Source organism: Lissotriton vulgaris, chromosome 6 (assembly GCF_964263255.1).
Source record: "Lissotriton vulgaris chromosome 6, aLisVul1.2, whole genome shotgun sequence".
In the NCBI taxonomy this organism is placed as follows: domain Eukaryota; kingdom Metazoa; phylum Chordata; class Amphibia; order Caudata; family Salamandridae; genus Lissotriton; species Lissotriton vulgaris.
The window spans coordinates 1,638,614,578-1,638,639,469 of record NC_141694.1 but is presented as its reverse complement, the minus strand read 5'-3'; positions in this window follow the sequence as shown (position 1 = coordinate 1,638,639,469).

Here is a 24,892-nt window from a genome sequence, read left to right as displayed (position 1 = left end):
ACAGATCCCAAGGTTGCATAGGATTCTATATCAAACAAACGTAATCAGAGATTTTGTCTGTTCATACATGGTATCTCCTGGTGAACCATACCATGTTTTGAAACTGACTTAAGGAGGGGATGTCAATGTTCTGACCTGCAGTTAGTCTTCAGGTGTCATCAGAACGAAAGCCATCTGACTAAATTCCATAGAGGCTGTGGAATCTTGGGACCTTCAATAAGGCCTTCTGTAAGCAATACGTGCAAGAATACTTCAAGACAGAGTCTACAATGATTGACAGCCCACTCGGTTAGTCCGGCGGTTCCGATGGGGTAAACAAATTATTTGGGAGAAGTACACTTTTGTATTGTGTGGAGAAAGCAATCATTCTAACACACAAGAAACCTCCTAGGCAAAGCCAACAATGCAAAACCGGCCAGTCTGCTCCAAAGATGGTCTCATAAAGGTAAATGGATTACTCAGGAAGAGCACACCTTTGCATTGTGTCAGCCTGCTGCATTATCTGCAATCATGTTAGTGGTGTGACATACTGCAAAGCTGTGCTTTTCCCACGTGATCCATGTACCTCTACAGGACCCTCTAAGGAACCAAGAGGCCCATTTTGCATTGTTTGGCACTAAAGGGGTTTAAACACATGCAGTGAGAGAACCACACTTCAATAAAAAAAGTCAGGAATTAGCCTCCACTTTCAATCAAAAATATATATAAATCCCATCCTCAAGCCATTTTTTCCCCCTCTTCATTATATTTTTGTGTGGGGGAGATTGGGCACATGTTGCGCCTTCTCTCTCCTCCATTGCCCCCAAAGCCTGAAACAAGCTCCCTTGCCACATCAGAGCCGAATTGATGAAAAAAAACTGAAGGCCTTTTCCAACAAGCACAACATTAAAAGGTCCAGGTCTTTCTCCTTCCCTGGTGCCAGGATACTCTCCAGGGTGATATGCAATAGCTACAAATCTGTATAATATAACACAATATACCATAATTTAGGAAGCAATCATGTTAAGATTTCTGCCTACCTACGTTTTTCACAAGGTGGTTTAGGGTGTTAGCACAATCCAGTCTTAGTGTTACATCTCTGGTAACTGGAAGATAGGACCCCTGATACTCGGAGAATCACCTGGAAATATTAATACCAATTTTTTTACATGTCTGCATGAGCAGTGTTTTCAACACTTCAAAGCTATACGTTAGTTTTGTATACCTGCATCAGAATCCATAATTCTGTTTTTGTGAACAAAACAACGAAAATGTGCATTACGCTTAACATTTTAAAGTTTTGAAAAATGTACATTTTATTCAGAAAAAGAAAAAGAAGAAAAAGAGGGGGGAAATATACATGTTACAGCTTGAAAAATCTTAAAAATACATAACTAAGCAGTCTTATAGCAATATAAAGAAGATAAGTAAATATATAATACAAATGTGGTCCAAAAAAAACCCCTAAAAATATAAAAATACGCTTAACATTTTTAAGTCACAAATAGAATCAAGTTTTTTTTAAACCACACCCGATTGTAACAGAAGTTTGTTTTCTTCATCCAACTTGGAAAAGGGGTCGCTTTATTTTCCCTTCGTCGTGTTTTTTGCTGAGATCCGTCATTTTATGTGTGCCTGAGCTCTGGAGTGAGGAAAAAGAACTGGCCTGATTAAAGACAGATAGCCACAAAGACGTTATTCTCCTCTGCAGACCATCAGCTGAGCAGAACCAGTTATCAGCTGAAACTGAGCCCTGAATTGCATGTTTTCAGCGCTGCAGGCGGGAGCCATGCTCGAGTTACAAAGCCGGGTCTCACATCAATTACAGTCTGTGCGCGCAGCAGCTGCATTTAGAAAGGTGGAGGAGATTGAATCTTCACCTTTCACCTTGGGTCAGTTGACAAGGTTACCGGGGCACAATGCGCTGTTATTAAAAAGGCTTGTTGATCTTAACCTCACAGGCATCGTCGGCAACCTTAAACAGGCCAGCTATAACTCACTGCAGTTGTTAATAGGTCAACCACTTAAAAAAAACTACAAAAACAAACATTAAAACACCGCCTCCTTATTGTTTACATTTGTGCAAAAATATTCTGCAGGCTTTTCAAATAACATGGTTATAAAAATGCATGCTTTAAGAATCTAGCTGTGAATGACAAAATGTACATCTGAATTGTAACGATAGTGAGTAATGCCATTTCGTTTTCACTTTACATTTGGCCACTTATCCTCATATTTCTTTCTTTATTTAAAATGTTGTGAGCAATATACCTCATTTCTGACTGCCTCAGAATAGAGGAGTATTCTTAGGAGTGAGAGTGTGGTGACAATACAAGTCAGCAAACCGTAGTTGAGAAAAGGGGGGAGTTAGATAATGTTTCACTGGATTAAATCTTCAAATCCAGTTTATTTCGTTATGAATTAAGGTTCGAAAATGAAACAAAGAATCTGCACAGGGTGACCAACTAATATATGAAAATAACATTTTTAGTTTCAAAAGTGTTTTTATTGAAGATTTCAACAGGCATATATTGAGGCATCTCAGCAAGAAAAGCAAGCACAAGGCATATATAGCGGGCGGGACAGACACGCATGTCTTCCCTAGTACGCCAGAACAAGCAAGGTGCATATGCCCAAGAAGCGGTTCGACATCCTGCGTATAAAGGGCAAGAAAGTGACATAAGGAAAACAACAAGAACCAGGAACTCCCTCACCCTCCCCCTTAGAACCCCCCACCCCCCTCCCCGACCAGTGTGCTCTTGAGTGAAAATAACATTTTTAAATGAAACTACATTTCAATTTGTGTAAATCATTGGTCAGTCGTAGGGGTGCCCTGCTGCTCCAAGTCAGGTATATACCAAAGGTCTGATTAACAAAGACATTTCTGCACCAAACTTCGACATGTGCGGATAAATAGCATGATTGCAATTGTAAGTGCAAATTTACTTTTACAATTCACAAATGTGGATTTAGAGTCAAAATTCGATTTGCTCACAGTTAATATTAAACCAATGAAGTGTATTATTGAGCGGAAATAAGTCTGCGTCAAGGGAGGGGTGTGTAGCCTGTACAAATTTCCACTGTAGAAATACTCAACAAAATAGGCAAACATCTGCAAACTTGTGATTTTGTGCATAAGCGCAAACATTTGCAAGACACACCAGCCATCTATATGATCAGAGATTTACTCCTGTCTAGGGCAGGAGTAAATCTATCCAAGGTAGGCACACCCTGAATTTTTCCAAAGCTGTAGGGAAAGGTATTTCTCGGTATTTTCTTTGTGGTAGTCCCAAATACTCTACATGTATAGTTCTAAATCCGTTCATGCAAAAACAATGAACTACACCTGGTAGGCAAGAACTGTATCAGCTTCCCAGGAGAACAACTGGATTTTTTGTAAATTCACCCAAATACGTACATGTACTCCAAACATAGGAATATATCTTGAATTGAATATTTACATTTCTTTTAAAGAACCCGGACTCAAGAATCTTGTGGTGGGCTTTTATTTAAAAAGTTAATGCATCTGGAGTTTGTTTCGTTTCATTTAGCTGTACCAGCACATCTAATAATGGTTTGCAAAAGGGAAGCTTATCACTGCAAACAGTTTCCTCCTGACTACGAGTGACATTGTGAGTACTAAAGCATCCGGGTACACCTGAATGAGTTGTAAAGACCCAAAGAAATATCTATATGTGGGATGTATGTCACTACCACGCGTACCATTACCACGCGTACCATTACAACGTGGTTGTAACAAAGCAAGTCGTTACAACGACTTGCGTTGGGGGGGCGCAAATTTAAAAAATATATTTTACTATTCCAACACCAGTCCCCGTGGATAGTAGGGAAGGTGTTGGGATAGTAAATTAAATCATTTATTATCCTTGAGCGCCACCCAGCGCAATTCGTTGTAACAACTTTCGTTGTTATAACCGCGTGGTAATGGTACTTCGTTGTAACGCTCGCGCTGTCAACGTTGTATACCCTATATGTGTACCTCTCCCTTTTAGGTGATGCAAAAACCATAAATAAATCGGGGTTTTGTATCTGTGGGAGAAGTACCAAATGAAAACAATAGTGAGAAAAACACCTGAAACTGCATTTATTTCCAGCACACTTGAATGTTTAGGAAGGAAGCTAATTTTCGTCTCACTCAACTCTCTCTTCAATTACCGTTTGTGCTTCCCGATATCAAACTGTACATCACATTGATACATCTCTAAGCAGCATTTCCCTGTCCTGGCCAGCCAATCTGAATTCGCACACCTTTCCTCAGGACTCCTTAGCATGTTTGGTGCTTTAGTAACACACATGTGCTCCCAGCATCCATCCACAGGGAGAATGATAAAGGGTTGAATGGGCTCAGGTCAGTGACTGTGTATCTTCAGCTGTACAGCTCCCAACAAAAGACTCAATAAGTAAGTGTCCATCACTCAGCTCAACCCGTAACTCAACTGAGATCCTATTAACCCGTTGGCTGCTTCGAACGTTCTGCTCCAGTGCTGAACTTTCGAAAAATGGGTGGGGCAGCGTTGGAAGTGCTCACGAGTCACGACGACCGTTGGCCGACGGCAGCAGCCAACGGGTTAAAATTGATGTGTTCATCAGTCAATCCCTGCAGCGTTGATATTCGAAGCTAATAGTTGTTAGGCACAATCAATCCTACTTTATTTCCAAGGTTTCATTACATTTCCTCTGTGCTGAAAATATTTGTACAATTTTCAAAATGCCATAAATCTGTGAAACCTTTGTACAGTTTTTAACACTTGTGAGGAACTGAAAACTCAGTGCTTTCCCCAATAACTCTACTGCACAGATTTGGAAATTTGGACTGCATTAAATCATTTTCAACAGCTGACCAAGCAAGAACGTAATATGCAGTGGTTGCCTTGTCAATGCTAATGTATGCTACAGAAAATGCTGTTGAAAAGTAGGAGTCAGTACAGTTGATGTAATGTGGGGAGATGCGCAGATTAGTCATTTATCTATCAAGCGTTTTCCCAGGGAGCCTGAAGCCATTGAAGGCAGTTTTTTGAAGGTCAGTGGCAGCTACCTCTGTCCCCATCTCCACAGGGTTTAGAGATATTGGAATGAAAGAGAGAAAGAGAGAGAAGCACTTTTTACCTATGTGATTTAATACATCCATTTAGGGATTTCTTGCAAGGATCCCTTTGTTTTCTAGTACTTGTAAGATTACTTACATGGCCTGGCATCTACTTCCAGTACACAAGAGAATTTAGTTTGAGTCACTTTGTTTGCTCACTGAGCAGTGCATAAGAAGGTGCCATGGTTTATACAGAGATTGGTAAGGCCCTACAGCCCTATGAGAACATTGTGCTCCACCAGCCAATGTTTACAGTCTTTAGGATCAAGAAAACTAGGGCTGGGGGACGCTTATTTTCATTCTTAGCTCCCAAACTCTGGAATGCTCTTCCGGTGGAGTTGAGAAAGATTACATTGAAACTGAGAGTTAGAAAATGCTTGAAGACTACTCTTTTTAATTAGTTTTGTGTGCTCAGGGTTATGCAACCGGCACAATGTTTCTAGCACTGGGAGGCCCTTCTGGGTAGCCAGGCGCTCTAGAAATCTACATGAGTAGAATAGAACTTTACACATTGTGCCTAATTAATTTACCAGAATGCAAAGTTATGTTGGTGCAAATGCTATGAAAGACTGAATATCTCTTATCTGGCATGAGGTGACGAAGGAGACCTGCTTAGGCATTGTTCGCAAAACAATACCTATGAAAAATCTGTGCATTTTACCGTATATTTATAACCCTGGGTATACGTTAATTTATGAGACTAATTGACTAGCAGTGCTTCCAATTCTGAGGCAAGGTTAATCATGTCCGGCTTTTTCAAACAACTCTCTCTCTTTGATGACAAAAGTGGGATCACAACTAAAGGCAAAACCACCCGTCCCACTTTCGAAAGTGTTGATTGCTAAAAGCCAGAGCTAGTTCTCACGACATGTGGCAAGGTGCCCTTTGTTATATGTGGCAAGTTAGAAGCTAGAGTATCAACTTATTCATACCACTATTCGGGTAAAGTGACCAGGTAACTCCATGCCATTATACGCAACATTTTACAGCCATGGTCTTTCATTTACCAATCCATGCCAAGTTCCATATTACAATTATAATTAGGAAAATACATTAGATTGTAATGTGGTATAAAATGTTCTAGGATCAAATCTTTTTATTGTTTGCATAATAAGCAAAAAGTATCCAATGTTTTAGAGCAAAATATGCTAAATGTAAATGGTAGGCAAGGGAGTGGCAGAAGCCCCAGCTAGCGTCATTCATACTGCAACTTTGTACTTTCCTTGATGTGCTAGAGCGAGTGTTGACTTTTCTGTGGCTGTCACTATTTTTCCCATATTAGGCATTCCTGGATTTCTTACTGATATTCTTCAATACATTAAACCTAACTTTTTCTACTCCCAGACCTCTTAGACATTTAAAAATGGGGAGTCCACCCCAAGTAAGACTATTTTGTGGTAAGTTATATGTTTCTGTAAAATTCCTTCCATAAATGGGAGGGTATACCTAGGCCCACTCTCCTCCCATAATTACCCTGATACATACTTTAAAACTTAATGGCAGGCAAAGACTGATGGAAGTCCAAAGATGGTATGGGAAGTGACAAGGATTTAGATAAGAAAGGGATTCACTCAATTTAATGAAGACTATCACTAACTGATCGTCAAATTACCAATTCCTCAACAGTCCTTTTCCCTTCTCACTATTTAGTGAAAAGGTATTGAGTGGTACAATAGATTCTAACACATTGTTACCTTGTTGAGCTGGTAACAGTTGTATCAAAACCAGCTGGGACGGCCCCACCTGCAGACAATAATGAGCTATAAAGTTCTCACTGGACCATCTAATGGCTTTACATGTGTTGTATATGAACGCTTTCCAACACTCAAGAAGTTAACGTCCCCCTTATGGGCATCTCTTGAATCACCAGCACAAAGGGCACATCGTCCTGCTTTTACGGCAACACAGCTGTTAGTAGTCTTCAAAGTTTTCTGCGTAGATCACTAGCTCCAAATGCCATAAACAAGGCATTTAAAAGTCATATAGAAGATATAAAGTCTTCCATCAAATGGGCAAAAGCTGTAGCTGCCACCCTTCTGACCAATGACAAGATAGAATGAAAACAGGAAAAGCACTGAGTAGTGTAGAGCAAAGTGTTGCAGATTAGAGTCACGTAGAGTGCAGTAGCATAGAGTGGTGCAGAATATAGTGCAGTGACATAAAGTGCAGTGGTGTAGAGTGCTGTGGAGTAGAGTGGTGCATAATTGTGCAGGGTAGAATAGGGTAGAGTGCAGTGGCATAAAGTAGAGTGCAGTGGCGTATAGTACAGTGGTGTAGAGTACAGTAGTGCAGAGAAGAGTGCACTCACGTAGAGTGCAGTGGCATAAAGTAAAGTGGTGCAGAGTAGAGTGGGATAAAGTGCAGTGACATGGCGTAGAGTGCAGCGGTGTAGAGTGCAGTACCATAGAGTGAAGGGGACAGGTGGGAGGGAATAGAAGCTACATATATGAAGATATGGGAGACGGATTGAAAACAGATACTCATATGGTGTGCTTGAACACAAAGAAAGTTGTTCCACAAATGGGAGGAGTGTCCATGCTCTAGAGGAGAGCCAAACACAAGCAAAGGACTTGACAAACGGGCGTCAAGCAAATGAGAGTGAAGCTGAAACTAACAAATAGTAAGCCATATGCAACCTGAAAGCACACTGTGGGGCAGATTTATGTTAACTGGCGCATCCCCAGGGATGTGCCAGTTAACATGCGCCACAGTGCGCCACAGCTCCGCCAGCCATGGTGCGCCGCATTTATAATGTGGCGCACCATGGTGCAAAAACGGCACGGATGCGTGACGCATCTGTGCCGGAAATGTATTGCATTGCTGGAGTTGCGTTGCAAGCGCGACGCAGCTCCAGCAAGGCTCGGGGGTGCCCCATTTTAACAATGCTGCATCAAGACCTATGCCTGCTTCAAGCAGGCGCAGGCTTTTGACGCAGCATTGGCTTAAAAGTGACTGAGTGAAATCTCATAGATTTCACTCAGCCACTTTTGCGAGGCGCACCTGCCCCGGAACGGCCACCCTGCGCCGGAACGCCCACCCTGCGCCGGAACGCCCACAAGCGGCGCAGGGCTTTACAACGTGACGCATCTGCCTAGATGCGTCACGTTGTAAATCGTTTGTAGGGATGCGCCACATTTACGTCGCCTTGCGTGACGCAACAGCGGCGTAAACGTGGCGCAAGGGCCTCATAAATCTGCCCCCAAATGTACACAGAAGTCGCACAGATACAGCACATGCGCTGTCTAGGCAAAACCTAACAATAATTAAGCCCCATTTTGGCTTTTGTATTTTCTGAAATGTATTGGATGTTTATGTGAATACACCCATCAATATGCTCACAGTCTGTACAATATTCTATTATGTGCTGAACGAAGTCTCGTTTTCAACTCACACTAGCAAAAACATTTTCTCAGAAAACCTTGTAAACCTCTCTGGGACACAAAATAGCTGCCATCATACATAATATTGCCTTTTCCACAAAGCAGCAGGGGCATTGCTCCGATTATGTACCAATGACATTCCTTTCTTCTCACCCTATTCGCCCTTGCCCGAGTCATTACTTATGAGTTGAATCTTTAGTCGAGACAGGAAAAGTATTCAGCTTCAGCCAACTTATTATTTTTAGGATCTTCCTGACATATACAAGCCAGGTGTAACAGACCAGTCAGGGAATGGAAAGGAGGTTGAATGATTCTGAAAAGGAGAAGTAGGACTAGACGTAATGAAGAATATTGGCACGAAATTGAGGTATTGTCTTTATTTTTCTCATTCAAAACCCAGTGATTATTTATCAGATAGTAACACTCCACACTGGCCTTCGACACACCCGCTAGAAACACACCTTCAATAAGCCACCACCAACGCTAGAAAACAAATAACTTTAATGTAGATTATTCCTCCCATTCACCTTCAGCCACTGAAGTCTAGTAGAGAAAAAAAAGGCGTGGGAAGAAAACCATGTGGTAGTTCTGCAGATTTCAGTTAGTGGGACACCATTTATAATAGCCAGGAATCTTTGAGAAATGAAGTGAATCAATCCCCAAATCGCCCCCTGGAGTGGCGACTTCTTCCAAAATGTTAGCCAGAGCAATTGTGAAACAACTTCAGCAACTGATGTTTACTGAAGTAGCCTTACACTCTTGCTCAGCCACCCCAAAGCTACTAATAGATGTTTTGAATTGTGAAAGTGATTGATTATATTGATCCCTTCTGTGTCTATCCAATACGTGCAGACATGGTTACATTCACCGATTCATTGAAATGCATACATTAAATTGACAGTTTTCTAACTAATAATAATTTCAAATATTTTTCTGTATCAGCAAAATACATAATGGTGTTCTAAGATACGACCCCTCTCTGGGCTACTCACAAAAAGATTAGCAAAGTGGGACACGATGCGGGAACACCTGCCAATGCTGCAATGATATTAATAGAGTTTATTTTGAACTCTGAAGCTGCAAGCATTGACAAAGGCAATTTTTCCGGATTTGGCCACCAACATTTTGGCTTTGTCATCTATTGTTTTGTCATGAATTTTAGAAAGGTTTGTTGTTGGAGGAGCTGCCAGGCCCTCATCATTTAGTTTTTTTAATACATTGGCTAAAAGCAAATATATTTGGTTGGTCTCGAAAAACATTCATTGCCATAGTAATCCCTGGCACTTAAGAGAAATACTTTGTGTGTGGATGCCTGTGAAAGCCAGAATGCTGTTGCATCGAATTTGGACTTGGCCTAAATAAAATACAAATGAGTATTCGCATATCTACATGACATTTAATCAGTGACATTTTTTGTATGTTTGAGCAGTTCATTCTGCTATTTCCAAGAATTAAAAAGGGGATTCAAAGGCACATTCGAAAACAACCCAATTAATCCAATTATTGATTAATTTCAAGGAAAGCTTTGACTTTACCTTATCATGTAGTTATATATTGAACTAGTCAAGGGACAACTAGAGTTTTGTGCCTCAGTTCCATGCTGAGTCCTGCATTAGGTGGACATTCAAATCACCATTTGGATTTTACATTGCTATTCTCCAGCTTTACTCATACTGGTACCGTGTGTGCTCCGTTTATCAGGCAATCACATTTTTTGCCTTTATTTATCAGCAATGTGAAGTGCTTAATGTGTGCCTGTGTTTGCCGGTGCCCTGCAGCAGAACTTATTTCCTAATACCGGTTCATTTTTATGATTGTCCACCATATGGTGGTGCTATCTTCTTTTAATTAGCAGTGTGTTTGCCAGCTCGGTATGTATAAAAGATACTAATATAAGCATTAAGCATGGGCGAATTTTGCGAATTCGCGATCCGCGAATTTGCGGATTTGCGAATTCACAATCCGCAAAATTTGCGAATTTGCGCGAATTTGCGGATTTGTTACGTTTGCGTGTTCGTGGGTGTTCGCGGGGAACTTTGCGTATTCGCGGGGCGCTTTGCATGTTCGCGTTTTTTTTTTTGCCTGGTTCATCACTGCCACCCTCTCGTTTTTCATGCCCCTCTGCCCTCTGTACCACTTGTTTTTGTGCCTTTCTGCCCTCTGCCCCACTCTTGTTTGTGCCCTTTGCCTCTGCCCCACTGGTTTCTGTGCCCTCCTGCCTTCTGCCTAACTCATGCCCTCTGTCCCACTTTGTGCCCTTCTGCCCTCAGCCATAAGTCAGCTTCAACAGGAAGCACTAACAGATAAAGTAAAGCAGGTGCTTGAGTTGAAGGTCAAATTAAGTTACACAGTCATTAATCACCCCAAGTTTGGGGTGATTAATGATTGTGTAACTGAATTTGAGATTCAACTCAAGCACCTGCTTTACTTTATCTATTAGTGCTTCCTGTTGAAGCTGACTTTTGTAACTATTTTAGAAGCTCTGGCAGCTTGCCGGCGCCATTCTAAAATAGTTACAAAAAGTCAGCTTGAACTTTTGACCCAAACCGTTCCGCTCGCGGATTTTGCAGGGAATTCACGAATCTCGCGGATTGCGAATTTACCGAAAATCTGCAAAATCCGTGAGCGGAACGGATTTTCCGCCCATGCTTAATAAGCATGTCTAGGCCATTCTTACAGCTGTGTGTGACAGACAATGGTCCAAATGTTCACATTTGTAAGAATGTGATGGGTACCAGGTCCCACTGCGACTGGCATTTGGCAGCGCTTGCAGACAGTGGGCTTTGCAAGCTTCAGTAGCCTCCTGCAAAATATCTTCCCATATATTGGGCCTTTTGTTTTAGCAATTTATGGATGTACTGCTGTGCTTGTTCACTTAAAATAAATTAGTGTTTGCATATCGCAAGCTTGCAGGGAAGAGACAGAGAATGAGCCTTTCAGGTGGTCTTTATCACTCACCATGCATCAATCTCTACATTTCCTGCAATCAAGTTCAGGACTGTATGAGCAGTAGTAGATACATCCATTTCATCATAATTTACCTTTACCGATGTGGCCTCTGGCACTTCATTATGCTTAGGCTCTGATTCTGTGTACAACAGATAGGGTCAGGGTAGTTTCTAGACCCATTAAATACCGATATATTGGGTTACGTTTTACAGGTCCTAGAAAATACCTCCTAATCAGAGTCTTACCTTGGATATGGGGCATACTTCCAATGGTCAATTTCAGCAAATTTCACCTGCAAAAATTCTCTTGGGAAAAATGACATGGTTGTAATTCTTATAGAAGGTAAACATAATTTACAACAACTCCTTTTCCAAGCTGGGAATCGCAACGCGGTTGATACAATGACCGCGTTGTAACAACGCATACCATTACAACGCAAGTCAGAACAACGACTTGCGGAGGGGGCAGAAGGTGTTGGATTTAAAATCCAACAACTTCCCTACTGTTGCACAAACTGGAGTTGGAATAGTAAATTATACTATTCCAACATCCAGCGCCCCCCCCGAGCAAGTCGTTGTTACATTTTGAGGATTAATGGTATGCATTGTTACAATGTTGTAACAACCATGTTATAATCGCATGCGAGGAAAAAGCATGCAGAATAAAGTGGCATATTCCATATAGAACCCGCTAATTGTCCCATGGGGAGAATTCCACATGCCTTAGAATTCCGATCCCTACACAAACACGATTTTACTTTTGACCCACATTCATAATGGCTGGTCTTCATTGAATCAGCCATTTCCACCTCTTTTTAGTAGTCATTGACTTCTTCCAGAAATCTACTGCCTGCCGTCCCCTTCAAATCCTTTAAATTTCAAATTCAATTCTCAATTCTAGAAGCATACTTGCAGACTAGTAATGTCTTGTTTTGAATTTTATTTAGAATTTGGAGATTTGAACGTCTGCATGAAAAATTAAGAACTATGGGCCAGATGTAGGTGGCCGTTTGAGGCCATTTACGGAGCGGTAACGGACGATTTTGGCCGTTACCGATCGGTAAATGGGTGACAGGTATGTACGGGGCATTATTTTACCGAATCGGTAAAATTACCGAACTGGTAATTTTACCGATTCGGTAAAATAAAAATTCAGTAATTTTACCGGTTCTGAGGCACCCAGATGTAGGTGGGACTCTTCAGAGTCCCAGAGGCCTTACCGAATCGGTATTTTACCATCAATCCAATTTGATGGTAAAATACCGATTCCGGTGTGCATGCACATGTGTGCATGCACACCTATGCCATGTGACAGGCAGACCTGCCTTTAGGGCATGTATGCCTGCCACATGGCACCGAGCCTGTTTTGGGGGTGCCAGAGGGTGGCAAAGTGACACCCCCTGCACCCTTGTGAAAATCTGTATTTACCGATTCAATGCCCATTCATTCCTATGGGCTTCAAAGCCCATAGGAATGAATGGGCATTACCGATTTGGTATTTACCGAATCGGTAAATACCGAATTCTTCTGATTCGGTATTCCAGCACATCTGGAATACCTACATATCCACCCTTAGATTTACCGATTTTTAATTACCGAATCGGTAAAATTCGGTAATTAAAAATCGGTAAATCTATTTTACCTACATCTGGCCCAATGTTTCATAAAAGTGGCAGAGAAGCAGGAAAGAATAAATAAAAAAAAGAAATTACAGAAGAAAGAAATGTGTAGATAAAGATATCACTAAATATAGTTGGCACTCTCTAAGAACCCACAGTTCCAAAAATCACTAATGTCCAGAGCAGAAGAATAGTTCCTTGCTCTGACAACCCTCCACATTGCCAAGGCACTGAGAAATGTATTAGTAAGATTCACTCTGATATTTTGAGTGGGAGATACCTTTAAAACTCTGAGGTCTGATTCCATCATTAGTATATTTAGCATCTTCTGATATAATCTCTGTGGATTTTTGGGTGATACCCTTGCAAAAGTATTCAAAGTTGACAACTGTTATCAGGGCATCTGTGGAAATTGCAAGACTATTGTGGCAAGAGACAAGATATTGTATAATTGGCTCCCTAAATTCTTTTTTTTATTTAGTTTAAACAAAGATATTTTATTTTGGAAGAGGTTCAACCAAGTGTAAACCATTACATAAATTAACAGAAATTCAAGATCAACAAATAAGTTAACATTATCTAATCAAAAGTAAAGTAGAATAGTTGTATATGGGAAGCCAAAATACTGTAATTTTAGAAATAAGGAGAGGGGCTAGAAGAAGAAAAAGAAGTACAATAGTAATCATGATAAAATATACAGAATAAAAGTAGGAGGGCTTAATACAATATAAAAAGATATCAACATTTTCTAGAATAATAGCTGTAATGAAGTGCTAAAGGAAAAGGGGGAATAGATTACATAGATAAGCAGATGTAAATATATATAAAAGAGGTCAATATGGAACTTCTTCCAGTAAAGGGTGTTGTAGCACAGATAGCTTACTGAATTCTTAGGGCAGACACATTTTAAATTCCAATTTGCGCTAATACTGCACAGTTGGTGATAAGGATACTGGCAGTGTGTCCCAAGAACTACTGTTGCAGCTCAGATGTGCTCAGAGGCTAATTAGCTATCACTGAAGACCTCTAAGGAAAGAGTAACCAAGAATCAGAGGATATATACATTTGGATACATAAAACCAGAATTTAGATCAGTCAATTATAAACTGGGGTTGGATATTCAGTGTTTTATCTCCCAAATAGAATGTGTTCTTAATATTTCTCCAAATGACACCATGGTTTTGGTCTTCACACCAAAATCAAACAGAATTCTTCCTAGAGATCATAAAATTAGTGAATCAAAATTAATTTTGTAGAGCACATCCATATTTGACATATCAGTAGAACCTAGGAGTTTGGAGAATTTAACACAATTCGTTTTCAGTAAACCTAGACTACTGATACATCTGCATTGGTTGCCTTGCATTCTCCGTTCCAGCGCAGGCCCCTTTTAGAGGTCGCCCAGGTGGTGGACTGGCAATATTTGTGGACTTTGGCAATTCTCCTAAAGTCGAAAAATTAATCAATATAAACTCTCGATATATACATGTGCTTTATATCTCAAATGTAGGAATCATAAAGGGAACAATTCAGATCCTTCTAAATAGCATTTATTGTCTGTAAATAAAGAACAATTAGACAATAAGGGTCAGCTGCATGAAAGTATTTTGCAGTCTTAAACCCTACAATTCCTAAAATCATCACAGGGTTTAAAGCTGAAAAATCATATTTTTAAATGTTCTAAACTCCCTCTTGTGATTTGGAAAAGCCTTTCTGAACCTCAAAAGAGATTTTGTGGCTCTTCCCAATCGCTACTAGAAGGGAGCTTGAAAGGCTGTACCCAGTAGGCCACCATCCCACCATCCCAATGTTGAAATACAATCACATGGTGGGGGCCAAATAATGACCAACCCTCTTATCATTCATTATGCAGGTCATTCCCGACCCCTGTAACTGGACTTTTTGTGGTGTGACCTATTCATACACAGGTCGCCTCACAAATTTAAAGATAGGATGCAAATAGTCGGTGTGCAATTTGCATCAACTATTCACAGATTGTCTTTACACATTTAACACAGAATTTTGCAGATAGGAGATCACGGTGTAAAAGAACCAGAACAGGAACATCATCTGGGCAGCCAGAAACGCATAATTACAGTCGCCATGGGATGACATTTATTAAATAGCAAAGAACAATGATGTTAAGAAATTCTGGGCCAGAAGTCAAGGATTTGTTTGTGTGACCTTGCATAGTTATTTCATGTTTGTGCAATTAAATACTTGGCAAGCTCACACCCTCCTTATAGCATGACATAAAAGTATCATTTAAATGCACTAAATTAACCACTGACACACATTTGGAAGCTGTTAAGAACTCTGAACCCCTGTTCCTAATGACTCCGTACTGTATTGTTTAAATATGACAAAGATTTCTGTTTTTCATTTTTGATGTTTAGAAAGATTTGTTTTGCTTCGATAATCTCTGATTCAGGTTTTATATTGTGCTCCACTTCTACAAAGGATGATATTGCACATATCACATAAAGTTACTGGATGATGTCACTTGGCTAAAGCGTAGGCTAAAGTAAAGCGAACAGAAAGGATAGAGGATTCTAGGCTGCTTTTGCCACAGCGAACCTGTTTGAGGAAAGGGACACTTCCAATGTGACAATACCTTAGTTCCTGCTGCAATTACTCAGAAGTGGCAAAAGCAAAATGGTGCAGCATCGTACAAGCAATTTATGGACTTGTGACAGGCGTTTGTCAGTGTCTAACAAGAATGGCTTTGGCAAAAGCTTCAACAAGGGACATCGGCTACAATAATGGTTAGGAAAGCTGGCTCTTGGCTCCCAAATTACAAAAACCTCAACCGAAATCCAACAATGCTGTTTGATAATCCCACCAATGTTTTAGTTGATGCCTTCACCGTCTCAGCTGCCTAGCTTGATCAGTTAACAGACTGTGCTCTGCCACCTAACAAATCAAATCTGTGGTGAACAATAGGTCCATTCCATGGGGATTACGAATCTCCTGTTGGAGGAAAAAGGATGGGTTGCGATTTCCATAGCTGAGCATCAGCAACTTTTTTCCTAGTTAAGATGGACGAATCTCCCAGTTCTAAAAATAAGGAATTGCCTCTGCAACCCAGCAGTTGACTTACTTTGAGGACTGGGTGGTTGGGGTTCAGGCCTGTATTAGATAAGGCAATCTCAAAGAATAATGTGCTCTTATTTTAGATAGAGCTGCCAAGTTGCATTTTACCCAGATTGCTGACCAGGGTGGAGCAGTCAGTAGGAGAGATTCTCAGTAAGAGTTGGTTGCATCTTTAGATGGACTGTCTGCCTCTCAATCATAGAACACTCTACCTCCTTGCTTTAAAAAAAATTATAACTCTTTTGATTGGTTTTTCAATGTCAGTAAAAGTTTATAACTATTGAATAAATATATTTAATGACAATCATAGGATCACAGATCAAACTAACTGATTCCTTTTTCATCTCAAGCTGCATCAGATTGAGAGTTTTTCATCCATATTGCCCAAATGTGTTTATGTTTATTGCGGGACCTCTTAGCCAATTAGATGGCTCTTCCAGCTTTGAACACAAGCCCATTTCTCTCAGCCACAACCAAGCATACGAGTGTTCTGTCTCCCCTTAAGTCACCAATGTCTTCCATAATTTCTAAGATGCATGCCCAAGGTGAGTTTTTGATAGGTCAACCAAATACTTCTGGGGCATTGCTTAGCTGATTATATCTGAAAAATGGTGTCTTACGTAGATGAAAATTTGCTTGAAGAGTGCAAAGGATTTGAAGTGGAAGCCCTGCCAAACATCCCCCAATAAAGTTATATCAAGGGTGTCCCATTACTTAAAGCCTTGCCCGAGTGTGGTATGATTTAGATAGGTTCCCTGCCATAGGTGTGTTTGAAATGTCATTGTACCTTCTCTCAATGTGTACAGAGATGAGCTCTCTGCCAACATTTGACCACCGTGTGTGGAGTGGGAGGACTTGGGACATCTTAGTGTTGTATCAGAGTACCAAAAAATCCTTATCTTCCCATTGAAGGTCCCATTCAAGGCGAAATGCCAAACATCCTTCATAATGAATGCTGGCACCTATGTTTTTGCTGGCTTTAGAACTCTGTGCACTTCACCCCTGCTAACCAGTAGTAATGTTCCTCTGCTCCCCCTTTAACCATGGTTACGCTTGCTTATCTCTGACTGGTACATTAAACGTACCTGTGATTCCCTAGTATAATCTATAAAAAATTTACCCAAGGACCTGGAAGTTAAATGGCATGAATGGACTGCAGCACTTTATGTGCCATTCGCTAGTGGCAGTGTAAACATGGCTTCAGGCTTACTACTGCAGCCTGACTAAGAGTGCAAAAAATACACTGCCACTTGTAAAAAAAAACTTTTGCCAGGTAAAAAACTCCCTTTAAAATTGTAGTCAGGTACCCCTATGTCAACCTTGTAGCCCACATAATTGGGTGCATGGTATTTAAAAGTGGGTCATGTAGAAAATTAATGTTAGAATGTACCTACAGTGACAAAGCCCAAAAGACTATTTCAATGGTATCAGGACGAGCTGTCCTTTGTAGAAAATCAGAGTGTAGATAAAAAAAAACTAATACCGGTAACTTGAGAAAGGAGCAAGCTAGAAAAAGAATAAAACCATTATTTTTGGAGCATCCTAAGCCAAGATCAACGTGGTAGATAAGGACGAAAGACCGTCCACAGTAGAGGCGGCAGAGGCGGTGGATGGCTGTACAAAGAACCGGACGGAGGCGCGCACAAAAGGTACAAGTCTAACCCGAAGACAAACAAGGCGGCCATCTTGATCGCGATCTGGAGCGCAACAAGGAGTGCAGCGGTCAACGGGAGCAAGGCCAGCCAAGCTCATCACCGGATGTGCACCAACGCGAGGAAGCGCAGGAGTTGAGCAAGCGGCCTGCATGCGGCCACACACGAAAGCAAAGGTGGGTGGCGGAGCCGGTGTGAAGCGAAGCGGAGCACAAGTGGCGTAGCGAGGCACTCCCCCGCAACGGCAGCGCGAACGCACGAGAGCAGCTCCCAAGCGGCACAAAGAAGCCCTGCCTGTCACGCTCCAAGCGGCGAGCAGCCAGTGTAGCGGTCGGCAACACTGAGGCGGTGCACATCCAAAACGGCAAAAACAAAACGGCGGCGGCCATCTTGGAAAAGGGCAAGGAACACCGCTGCAGTAGCGCGCCCGAGCCAAGCAAACGCAAGCCAAGCCAGTGCAAGGTAGGCACGCGAGAACGGAGCACTACTGGCCTTTTTGCAGGCACAAAGCCACAGCGATCAGAGCGTACCTCGAAACGGTAAAAGAAGAGACAAAAAGGCGGCGGCCATCTTGGAAGGGGCAGACCTTACCAGCCAGTCCATAGTAGACAAGAGCGCGGATGTGCGAACTAAACAACACAATTACATCGCACCTAAGGCAGCGCTAGCCGGTTGGTCCTCTAACAACGCAGTCCATCGAGACCGGAGCACATCAAGTAGCGGCCGGCGATCAGGAGTGCTCAGCCAGAAAAGAGGAGTGCAAAAGCGGCGGCCATCTTAGGAGGGGCAATCCAGACCAGACCACATCAGTCCACAGCGGCTGGGTGGCAGACGCGGATGTACAAGCAAACCAACACTAGCACACCGCAATAAAGGCAGCGCTAGCCGGACACATACCAAGCCCTGAGCACGACGCACACGAGGAGAAACGGAAGTGCGTCCCAAGGCGCAGGGAAAAGGTGGCTGTAGTGGGGCAGTGGACAAAGGTAAAGAGCGCTGTGGCCAAACCAGGGATCAGCACCTGGCTCTGGAAGGTAGCCCTGGCGTCTGGGGAAACTAGAACCAGGTCGATAAAGTGGCCGAGCAGGTTCACTTTCGGCAGCACTGCAAAGGCGGGCACAGCCACGAATACCAAAAACTCTACACCAAAGGAGGCACAGCCCAACCTGAAAAAGAAAGAGAGATTGTCCATATACCAAGAAAGAAGAGGCCTAGAGATGCTGAACGGTGATACAAAAAAAATAAGGAAAGACCTGGACTCACCGATCAAAATGAAAGACCTGAAAAACACAGAGACTGCGATGGACTTGCTCGTCAAAAAAATAACCGAAGCCAATGACCTGGCCAAGGCCACAAAGATCTCCATGGACAACGTCCAGCTAGAACTCACAGCCATACGTGCAGATCAGAACAAAATAGCGAGTAGAGTAGCGGAGACAGAGAGAAGGATCAGCGACATAGAAGACAAATCAAGCCTCATGGATAAAGACATTTGCTACATCTCCAAGGTCTCCAGCGAAATACAGAGAAGGCTCGCGGAACAAGAAGACAAAAACCGGAGAGGGAACATCAGGATCCTAGGCATACCAGAGGACGAGGAGGAGGGGGCAGGCTCCTGTGCGGCATTACTTGAGACACTGATACCCAAGCTGACTGGCATAAAATTTCAAAAAGCTTTGGAGATCGACAAAGCCTACAGAATCCCTGCCACAAAACAAGCGCACATGAAAGGTCCAAGAACGATCATCTGCAAACCACTAAGATCCAGCCACACCGATGCCATCTTCGCCTTCGCACGAAGAGGCCAAACCCCTATCTGGAAAGGCAAGAAGATAATCTTCACCCAAGACCTTTCAAGAGGCACGGTGGAGGCAAGGAAAGGTTTCCTCGCACTAAGAGACACCATGAAGAGAGCAAGGATAACTTTCAGCTTTGTAGGCCCAGCGAGAATGAAGATAATAGATGGGCAGGACACACGTATGTTCGACGACCCAGCAGAACTACGCAGGTACCTCAGGAAGCCAGAACAGGAGGAGATGGAACAGACAAGCCCCGGTACGGCAAAAAGAAGAGCCTCTTCAGACAGCTCAGAGGCGGAAGATAAGGGGGCAGCAGGTGGCAGATAATACCCTACCTCGGAAAACAACAGTTACCTCAAGAGAATAGAGACTACCTCATCAGAAGAAGAAACTACCTCAACAATAGGATTAAGTTCCGTGGACAACCTAGGAACACAAGACTTTCCTACCATGCAGGGCGTCACCGATCTCAGGGAACAAAGATTACCTCACACAAGGAACAAAGGACCTTGAACACTTTGAAGCCAATATCCTTTGCCTAAAACGGTGCAGCACGGAAGGGGGCTACGAGGTTTTTCACTTGCTTCGTACTGACCCGGGGGAGCGGAGGGCGGGAACCGTTGCTGTCGCACGTTTACAGTACGTTGACAGGGGGGAGGGGGCCGGGGGGGGCCGGGAGGGGGAGAGGCCCGGGAGGGAGGCCATGTAGCACGGACAATCTTAGCCTGGTGGAAGCACTATTCTTTCTTTCTCTTCTTTCCTGTATCCACACACAACCCCCCATCCCATCCCACATCCCAGGGGGGCGCCAAGGTCATGTGGCAGTTAGCAAGCAAGCATAGAACAAAGAGTAGAGACAGAGATCCCTCTCTAAGGCAAAGCGACAGTACGAACACACCATGACGACACCTGACACTAGTGGCCAGGCACAGATAGTCTCGGACATAAAAATAGTGTCTCTTAACGTCAAGGGCCTCAACCACCCCGTCAAGCGACGGAAAACACTAGAATACCTAAACAGACTGAAGGCTGACATATACGTCCTCCAAGAAACTAGAGTGTCCTCAGAGGGCGCTAACAGGCTCAAAGCCAACTGGATTAGCGAGGTGCTATGCTCACCGGCAGTCAACAAAAAGGGAGGAGTCATCACCATAATCAGTAAGAAAGGGAAGTTCCAGGTTCACAACAATATCGCAGACACCAAAGGGAGAAGGCTGATCACATCTATTAAAAGAGGTGACGAAATAATACACATAGCAAACATATACGGGCCAAACGCGGTAGACAAAAAATTCTGGGAGGACCTAGAGAATGAACTAAACAAGATCCCACTGGGCGAACTACTAATCACGGCAGGGGACATGAACCAGGCGATGGATAATGCCACAGACAGACATCCACACAGACCCAGCCACACAGCACAAGAACAGAACACACTAAAAAACCTATGCACCAAACTCGCACTAGCGGACCCGTGGAGGCTACAAAACCCTAGCGCCAGAGAATACACCTTCTACTCGCACCCCCACAACTCTTACAGTAGGATAGATTACATACTCATGTCCGACACACATACACACCTGACTGACACAACTGAAATAGGGCCCATAACAGTCTCGGACCATGCACACATATCTCTCTCATTAAGTGGCAAGCATAACGAAACACCAAGCAGGAGGTGGCACCTTAACAGTGACATACTCGAGAACCCCGCCAATATTACGGAAATAGAGGTAGCGATCAAAGAATATCTCCAGTATAACGACACAGCAGACATAGAGGCAGCAACACTATGGGACGCGCTTAAAGCAACAATAAGGGGGAGACTCATGAATATTAAAGCACGCATGAACAGGGGCAGGAACAAAAAAATTAAAGAACTGGAGGAGCAGATTAAGGAGTTAGAGAGGAATCACACGGCCAACTTAATGGACAGTAACACACTCACAACACTAACAAAAAAAAAATATGAGCTAAACAGAATCTTAAGCGAGAGAGCCTCCACGTGGATCAACAAATATAAATCCATTAACTTATGCTCGGCCAACAAAGCAGGGAAAGCCCTGGCTGGATACCTGAAAGCCAAGCAAAGGCAACACGCAGTAGCGGCAATCACAGACGCCGATAACAAGACACACACAACTAGCAAACAAATCCTCGAGACTTTCAGGAAGTTCTACAAAGACCTATACACTGCTGATGCCTCGCTGGAGGTAGACGGCGGAGCAAACCTGCTAGAGAAGCTCGAGCTACCCAAACTAAGCGACGAACAGAGAGAGGCCTTAGATCAAGACATAACAAAAGCAGAAGTAGGGAGGGCCATAGACTCACTAAAACCGAACAAGGCCCCAGGTCCGGACGGCTTCACAGCTGCCTTCTATAAACAATTCCAACCATTACTCAAGGACACGCTAGTCAGAATATTCCAGGCATGCGCGGAAAAAGGCAATATGACTGATTCAATGGCAGAGGCAAACATTATTGTTATCCCCAAGGAAGGGAAAGACCCCCAGTTCCCACGCAACTACAGGCCAATTTCCCTAATCAACGTGGACTGCAAAATCTACGCAAAAATCATAGCAGCGAGATTAAACGCATATCTCCCCTCGCTCATTCACAAAACTCAGGTGGGCTACCTGAAAAACAGACTCTCGCAAGACAACACCAGACTGCTATGCCATCTAATCAATCGCACGGCCAACAGTGCGGAGAAGGCTGTCATGATCGCATTAGATGCAGAAAAAGCCTTCGATAGAGTCTCATGGCCCTTCCTGAACCAGTGCATGCTCAAGTTTGGACTGGGCGAGAAGTACAGGGGAATGATCATGGCCCTCTACAAAAACCCTCGGGCTCGAGTGTGGTGAACGCAGCTACATCGGACACATTCACACTAGGCAGAGGGACAAGGCAGGGATGCCCCCTCTCGCCAGGGCTTTTCCTGTTGGCCCTGGAACCACTCCTCCACATGATCAGATCAAACCCCCGGATCACGGGGGTGCAGATAGAGGGTCAAGCCTTCAAGCTAGCTGCATACGCGGATGACATTCTGATCACCACAAACAACCCACAAGAGTCAATTGAGGCACTCGTGCAAACAATAGAGGAATATGCGCATGACTCAGGCTACAAGCTTAATAGGGAGAAATCCGAATGCAAACCTATGAACTGCCACACCACCAAGACTGTCCTGGGCTCGTCAGGCCTGACGTGGCAGACAAAACCACTGAAATACCTAGGCCTCCTCTTCGGAAGAGACCTAAGAACAACACTAGATCACAACGAGGAGGCGATGATAAAAAAAATTAAGTCCAGGCTAGACACGTGGGGCCCCAAATTCATAAGCTGGTGGGGAAGAATTGAGACAATAAAGATGATGGTCACCCCCATGCTAAACTACATGCTCTCCATGCTGCCTCTCACACTCACAACCGATTTCCACAAACGCATAGACAAAAGCATCAACGTGTTCCTCTGGGGAGGAAAAAACCAAGAATCAGCTTAGCGAGACTCAGACTCAAAAAAGAACAGGGCGGACTGAATCTCACAAACTACAAGGCCTTCCAGATGGCATGCCTTGCCAAACAGGGAATACATTGGATAACCCCCACACCAGAATACACGCCGGTATGGTTGGACCTGGAAAGGAGCATTCTAGGTGGCGCAGACCCAATTATGGCCCTGACGGCGCACAAGCACCCAGAGGCCAAAAACGCGATAATCCACAACACAAAGACAGCGCTGCTGAGAGTAGACAGGGAAATGGCAGTAAGTATCAAGGGCACCAAATGGGAATCACTGTGGCACAACACAAAAATTACTTACAAGGGGAAAACACTTGACAGCAAGGAATGGTACAGCAGAGGCATCACAACGCCGTCACAACTAGAAGCAGGGAATAACCCACTCACCTACAAGGCACTACAGCAGACAACCTCCCTACCGAACAAGGAGTTCTACGAATTCCTTAAAATCAAAGCGGCTGTCACCAAAGCAAGCCTCTCGAAACAGACACCCACCATCATACAATACACACAAAACCTAAACAAGACAGGCCACCAAACAGCGCAAATTTACAAGTTAATCACACCACGCACCACAACTCTAAACAATAAGACACTGGCCTTTTGGGAGCAGACCATACAAAGACCTCTAAACGAGGAGGAAAGAGCCAGGCTATGGACGGCAGCGTCCAAAAACAAAATCACGCCACAACTAGCACAAACCAAATACTGGTTACTCCACAGGCTGCATTGGACACCAGCGAAACTAGGGAAAGTGGGAGCTAGCGAGAGCAGTATATGCTGGAATTGCCAGAGGGCAACAGGAGATTTATCCCACATGCTATACGAATGCCCAAAAATCAAAACTTTCTGGAGCAAGGTCTATAACGTCATAGACACAGTCACAGGAAGCAAGACACAAAGAGGACTAGCGGGGATAGCCACTGCCTTCCTATCAACAGAACTTCAGTCCAAAGAAGTACGAGACCTGGTCGATGTACTTCTGACGGCTGCAGTGAAAACGATCCTGGGTAACTGGAAGGACACCAGCAAAGCCACCTTCAAACGCTGGTTCAACTGGGTTACTTTCCTCCGGGGGGCTGACAATATCACTGCCAAGCACAAGACGGCGAATCATACCGCTAAAGATAACATGTGGGAAGCTCTCGACACATATCTGGAACAGTGACCCCCTCCCCCCCCTTTTCTTTCTCTTCCTTTTTTCTCTCTCATGGCCCCACCAGGCCGCAACTTTGCAAGATCGGTACAAGTATTACGAATGTTTTGCTTTTGTTTTTGTATATGGAAAAACGTACTTTCAATAAAGAATATTTTGAAATAAAAAAAAAACCATTATTTTTAATAGTCATTAAAATCCAATTCAATTGTGAAGTCAGAACTGCAATTAAATATTAAGGTACATTAATATTTTTCCTGCCTGGACGTTTAGGAGGATAATTAGCATGAGTCTCTGGCAGCTCTCAGAGTCTATTCAAGCCTTTGAATATGTGTAAAATAGGTGTGATATGCCTTCCAGGAACAAACAATAGATTGATCTCAATGACCACAGAATATACAGGGTGGGGACTGTGGGCATACATGTTTGACACTACAGTGTCAAATTCTGCTTAACAGGTCTCTTGAGCTACATACAAAACTTGGTGCATGCCTGAAAAGGAGATAAAGGAGACAACAGAAAGCCAAGACAATTCTTGAGTATCCACTGCCTGTTTGCTGTGGAACTCTGCTTTTGTGCTACCAGACTTCTGTCTCAGTGTTTGCTAGGGGTACTTTGCCTTGCTAGATTTTATTGTG